This window comes from Nematolebias whitei, chromosome 4 (genome assembly GCF_014905685.2).
Source record: "Nematolebias whitei isolate Nwh7 chromosome 4, NemWhi1, whole genome shotgun sequence".
Lineage (NCBI taxonomy): Eukaryota > Metazoa > Chordata > Actinopteri > Cyprinodontiformes > Rivulidae > Nematolebias > Nematolebias whitei.
Window position 1 is genome coordinate 12,306,828 of NC_056501.1, and position 7,022 is coordinate 12,313,849.

Consider the following 7,022-nt stretch of genomic DNA (forward strand, 5'->3'; position numbering starts at 1 on the left):
AACTCCAGCTGCAGCCCCTGTGCTCTCAACTCCAGCTGCAGCCCCTGCGCTCTCAACTCCAGCTGCAGCCCCTGTGCTCTCAACTCCAGCTGCAGTCCCTGCACTCTCAACTCCAGCTGCAGCCCCTGTGCTCTCAACTCCAGCTGCAGCCCTTGTGCTCTCAACTCCAGCTGCAGCCCCTGTGCTCTCAACTCCAGCAGCAGCCCCTGTGCTCTCAACTCCAGCTGCAGTCCCTGCGCTCTCAACTCCAGCTGCAGCCCTTGTGCTCTCAACTCCAGCTGCAGTCCCTGCACTCTCAACTCCAGCTGCAGCCCTTGTGCTCTCAACTCCAGCTGCAGCCCTTGTGCTCTCAACTCCAGCTGCAGCCCCTGTGCTCTCAACTCCAGCTGCAGCCCCTGTGCTCTCAACTCCAGCTGCAGTCCCTGCACTCTCAACTCCAGCTGCAGCCCCTGTGCTCTCAACTCCAGCTGCAGCCCTTGTGCTCTCAACTCCAGCTGCAGCCCCTGCGCTCTCAACTCCAGCTGCAGCCCCTGTGCTCTCAACTCCAGCTGCAGTCCCTGCGCTCTCAACTCCAGCTGCAGCCCCTGCACTCTCGATGCCAGTTACAGCTTTTGTGATTTCCTCACCAGCTGCAGCCTTCATGGTCCCTTTGCCTGCTGCAGATTCTTTGGCCTCTACTGTGGTCCCTGTGCTGGCAGCTATGGCTTCATTGGTGGCCTCTTCTTCTGGTTGCACACCTGAGCTCTGGTCGGGTGATGGACGGTCTCCTGGCCACCCACCATAGTTCCTGCCTGATGCTGGATGGTCTCCCAGTCACCCACCGGCCTCCCTATCCTGTGCTGGATGGTCCCTTGGCCATCCTCTTGAAATCCTTGTGTGTACTCCCTGAGTTTCCCCAGTGTCTAGTTTCCAAGTTGTTCTTGTCGTTTTTTTTTTTCTTCATCCGTGTGTTCCTTTTGTGTCCTCCATCCTCATGAGCCCCAACCCTCCCACCTGAATTTTGGGGGGGAGGGTTGTTGGGTTGTCCTTAGGGAGGGGTTAGTGTGAAGATTGTGCCCTCTTGTGGTGTGTCTTAGCCCTGCTCCTCTTGTGATTACACCTGTTCTCCACACCTGTGTTATCCACAGGCGTTTTGTGTTTAGATCTTGTCAGTGTTTGTATTTAAGTCTGGGTCTCTGTGTTAGTCTTTGTCCTGGCATTGGCTCCTGTCACCTCACTCTCCTGTGTTTCCTGTGTCCCCAGTAATTATGTAAGTTTGCTGCCCCACCAGCCTTTTGTGTTTAAAATAAATTATTTACCTTTACCTCTGATTTCCTTGTGTCAGCCTGCACTACTGGGTTCGACATTAAAGCACTGAATATGACAATGTGGATTTCAAGTCCCACTTCATATTTATAGATGTGATGCGTTTTTATGTCATATGGTTTCATGTCTGGTGCTGTGTTTTGTTATTTATTTGGTAGAGGCTAAATTCAAGGAATTAATGGTTTTATAAAATACATTTTGGAAGTTTTATTTAAACCGTTGTAAATACAAAATTAAAAATTACAAAATTGTCTCTGCACAAGTATTCAAACTGAAATTACTTGAAGGTTAGCTTTTTTCAATAGGTGGAATTTGTGATTTCAAGTGCTTATGTAATTGCAGTGAATAAATACTACAGTAAGCATGCTAGCTTAATACTGCTTTAAGGGCTAGGAAGAACACAGTCATAACGGCAAGGCAGTAAACCCAGATTTTCTTTGTTTTGTCTTAAATGCAGTTATAATCTCAGTTTAAAGAATCAGGGAGAAAATCTTGTGCTGGATTTAGGCTAATGGCTACTCACAGAAGAGACAACTGAGTGAGATGACACCATCTAAAACAGGTTGAACACAAAAACCTTTGCAATAAGTTATTGATGTTGTTTAGATTTTTTTTTTCCAACTTTTGAATGAAACTGTTTATGCTGTTTTCTCAGTGAAACAAGGTTTGTGAAAATACACTAACGTTTGTAGATGCTAATGACTTGAGTTCATCAGAAATTGTTTAGGCTCCCAAGTTTTGGTCGAGTTGTGAAGTACACTGTTTAAAATGGCCTCCAGAAGTCTACATAAAATATAAAAAATGTTTGCCATAATTCTACCACAGATTTTCCATCCATCTACCCACCCATCCATCCATCCATTATCTTTACCCACTTCTTCCTTTCCGGGTCGTGGGGGTCTCTGGTGTCCATATCCATCAGTCACTGTGTGAAAGATGGATACGATGCAAGTCCATCACAGGAACACATAGACAAAACAAGACAAACAACCATTCACTCTCTCACTCACACCTAGGAACAATTACCGGTTAGCCTAATGTTTTTGGTCTGTGGGAGGAAACCAGAGTATCCATAAGAAACCCACACATGCATGGAGAAAACATGTAAACTCCACCCAGCTCAAATAATTCCTCAACCCCAATTCCCAAATGAGTTGAAAAGGAGGTGTTGTGGATGCACCCGTCTACCTGGCAGTGGTGCTTGAGTGCCTGACCACCAAGATCTTGGAGCTGGCAGGAAATGCGGCTCGTGGTCACGTCTGCTCCAGAGGTTCTCATGTCTGGGAGCGGGATCGTCCCCTGGCATCTGCAGCTGGCTGTCCGCAGCAACGAGGAGCTCAACAAGCTGCTAGGAGGAGTGGCCATCGCTCAGGGAAGAGTTTGGATGGCATTCAGGCGAACCTGCTGCGCAAGGGGACCGAGAGGCCTGCCAGGTCTGGGTGGACAGATCGGTATCTGCAGCCAGTTTCTTCTGATCCGTTGTGGCACAAAGCACTGTCCACAGCCATCGACATCTATAACAACTCTTTAATGAAACCAGGATAATGAGTTACATTTAATTCCCTTTGGGATTAATAAAGTATTTTTGAATTGAACTGAAATTAATTGACAGGCCCCTGCCAGGATTCAATGCAGCAACTTTCTTCATGAGAGGCAACAGCTACCAACTGAGCTTTCGTGCTGCCCCATAGGTTTTACAAAATAATTTGTGTCAATGTGTTCAGACCTGCAGAATCTGGACAACCAGTGATCTGAATGAAGTGCATGATGCACAGTGTAGTATGCCTCTGATGTCGTCTTCCACACTGTAGATTAAAAAAAATCAACCCATATCTGAAGTCTGAGACTGAAAGGCCTACAGTTAGAATGAGGCCAGGGCATTGTTTCCTCTCACCCACTGGTTCTGAGCTGAGCTGACTACTCATCTCTGTCTGGCCCTGTTGACTGATAGAATTTCAAACTCTGCATCAGCCAAAGCTATTAAGTGGTCTGCTGGAGCGAAATGGCTTAACCGTTGTTGAGGTGATGCAATTGGCTCAGCAATTCCTGCCTGCTTTTGTTTCAGACCTCTGTGACTAAGTTAATTTCTTGCCAGACAAGCGCAGCCACAAATATGCTGACACGCACAACAAATAACAAGCAAAATATCCAGTGAATTCCATTCCTAGCAATGCCTTTTGTTCTCCCTCATTATCTGTACAGAACCTAGGAGGAGGCGACCCAAATCAAATGAATTCCTCTCTGAAGAAGTTTCTTTGTACTCTGCATGTATAGCTAATGCTTTGATAGTTTTCTTACAAACCTCCCATAGGCCAAGTCCATAATTTATAACTTTGTTGATGTTTGATTACTTTTTTGACCACTGTTCTGCCCTCACTTTAGAATAACATCTGAATCAGATCTGACATGGTGAATATTTTAAAGATGCATGAAAACCAAACTACAAAAATACTTCTGTGATCTCGTCCTTTAGTACTTGCTTTACGTGCTTCTGCATTATTCATGGTTATACTTAAGTCTAAGAAGATAAAGCCCAAGTTTTACATTTATGGGGACAAGCTGGAAAGGCCCAGTGGATTTCAGGCCCAGTGCGATTTAAGCATCTGACATGGATGGTCAAACACAGAACTGGATTTTTGAGTACAGAACACTCTGCATGCAGTTATTTCCCAAAAGACCCTGAACACACACAAGGGATCCAGACCAGCAGCATCAAGACAAAAGAAAAAAAAACAGGAAAGATATAGAACTTTTTCTTTCTTGTTTCAAATGTTATAAGTTCAGTGGGGCTATTTCAAACTACATATATCAACATTCAAAAGAAGACATCAGTGTTCTTGTTTTAAAACTGCAAACTACTAATATACATTTTCTTGTCATTAGGACACAGTTATGACGTTTTTCCTAAACATACTGAAGCATTTTGGTCCTTTATATCCAAAAGTGAATAATTTCCATTTTACCAGAGACAATATGGTTGGCAAGGAGTTGGTGTACAGCTCCAAAGTCCCAAATTTAAAAGCCTAAATTACTCCAGCAGTCCGTAAACCCCAAACAATCCTTTTGAACGAGAGGTAAGACATTAAGATGCAATAAAAAACATAAAGGAATTATTTATTTTTTAATCCTAAATAATGTTGTTACAAAGTTTTGTGTTTTCCCAAAAATAAATAAATAATAAATTTTGCAAAAGAGGTAAAAAATAAATGGGAAAGTGTTTAAATGTCTGCAGGAGAAGATCAAGATCGTCTGTTTTAACAGTTTAATAGTGAACAATTTAATACAGTGAACACATTGATTAATTTATTTCCACATTAGAATGGGTTTAAAACCTTTTAAAACTTGTTTAAAGTATACAATAAATCAAAGTTAATATGCAAATATTTTTATACAACTTGTTCTATAACACCACTGCAAATAAAAACATTGAAGATACTGAACTATCTCCATTTTAAGTCTGTTATTATGCTGCATATTCTGACGGCAACATCCATATAGATAAAAGTGATAAATGAAGCAGTATTTTTCTACCTTTGCATGGTATGATGTTGGTAATGAACACCTCAAAACATAGCTAGATAGCTCCTATCTTTGGGGAAATTAAAACCAGTTTAACAGAAAGCTGAGATTGTCAAAGCAATCAGTCACGTGTTGTTCCTGGTTTTCCTGATTCTTAGTAATAAGTGGGGTCGAGCTGCTCTGTCTGGGGGTCTTATCTGGCTATGGAGCTCTGAGCTCGGTGCTGCGGTCTCCATTGGCACGGTGATCGAAAATAAGGTCTGTCTTCTCAGATAAACCCTCCCTCTGTTCTCCCTGCAGCTTGTCAGGCTTCCTGTTTGCTGCTGGCATTAAAAAAAAAAAAAAACCAGAAACGCAACAAACTCCCACAACCATTAAACATCAACATGTCTGCTGGTGACAAGCTGGCCTCCGGGTACGTTGAAGATAAAGAAGGTGAAGGTAGGAAAAATGGAACGTAAAACGTAAACAGAGGGGGGTATGATAGAAACATAATAAAAATGATAAACTTTGGTAAATAATTTACCGTTGAGTCTGAAGAAACTATTAGCAACCATCTCAGTTCGTTGGTCAGTCAGAAAACTTGGTAAAACTGTATTTTTCCCAGACATTTTCTCTGACCGTGTTATTAAAATGTTCTTGATCTATCTGACAATACATTAATTATCTTCTGCTTATTCTTGAGTCAGGTTGTGGGACCAGACTTCTCTTTCCAAAGCCACCTCTTCCAGCTCTTTTTGGTGGACCCACGGTGTTCCCAGGCCAGCAGCAGTGACTCAAGTGAACCAGGTTATTTTAGTGATAGATTCAGATTAACTCAGATACAAATAAATTGTCCAAAAATAGTGATTAATATCCTGTTGTTGCTGTTTTATATTTAGAACATAAAGCTTTGTGATCATGAAATAAACAGTTGGTGTGTCACATTCAAAGATTTACAAATAAAACCCAAATTAATAAGTTCACTGAATAATTATTGTGATCCAGGCTGTTATTGGCTTGGTATAAAATCTCCACTGTGGGGGCACAGTCACACCCTTTTCTGGTTTAAAACCACTTGCCATCTTTGTTTCGAAGCAAAAAAACAAATACTTAAGTCTTAAGTCTTCAATTCAGTGTTCTTTAAACAAAGAGCCGACCAACGACCTGTTTATTCAAGTCAAGGATTCAAGGTTCTTTATTGTCATTCACATCGCATGTGGTATATGAGGTGGAATGAACTTGTGTATACAGGGTCCCAGTTACATCCAACAATAGCAAAAATATAAAGTGTAAAAAGAAACAGTAAATAAGGATCTAAGATATAAACTACGATATACGCTAAACGAATGCCCAACGGTACGCTAAAGATCTAAGATGGGCTAAGCACTTAATAGTGCAAAACAATACACCGAACAACAGCAGCACTATTCTCATAGGTTTGGTTCAGCTATAATTTACACGCATAATGCGAGCACTAACATAAACTAAACTAACATAAAGTAGGATTTATTCAAAGCATGACACAAAAATACAGAAACAAGGTGATAAAAGTGAAAAAGAAATAAATCTAGAGCAGCATGGTACTACTGGCAGAGCGGTTCTGATGACAGTGAGGTTGTCTTAGCAATATGGTCCAGTTAGCAGCATGATACTGTTAGTAGTGAGGTTTGGTTAGCAGCATGATACTGTTAGTAGTGAGGTCCAGTTAGCAACATGATACTGTTAGTAGTGAGGTTTGGTTAGCAGCATGATACTGTTAGTAGTGAGGTCCAGTTAGCAACATGATTCTGTTAGCAGTGAGGTCCAGTTAGCAGCATGATACTGTTAGTAGTGAGGTTTGGTTAGCAGCATGATACTGTTAGTAGTGAGGTCCAGTTAGCAACATGATTCTGTTAGTAGTGAGGTCCGGTTAGCATCATGATACTGTTAGTAGTGAGGTTTGGTTAGCAGCATGATACTGTTAGTAGTGAGGTCCAGTTAGCAACATGATTCTGTTAGCAGTGAGGTCCAGTTAGCAGCATGATACTGTTAGTAGTGAGGTTCGGTTAGCAGCATGATACTGTTAGTAGTGAGGTCCGGTTAGTAACATGATACTGTTAGTAGTGAGGTCCGGTTAGCAACATGATACTGTTAGTAGTGAGGTTCGGTTAGCAGCATGATAGTGAGGTCCGGTTAGCAGCATGATACTGTTAGTAGTGAGGTTCGGTTAGCAGCAT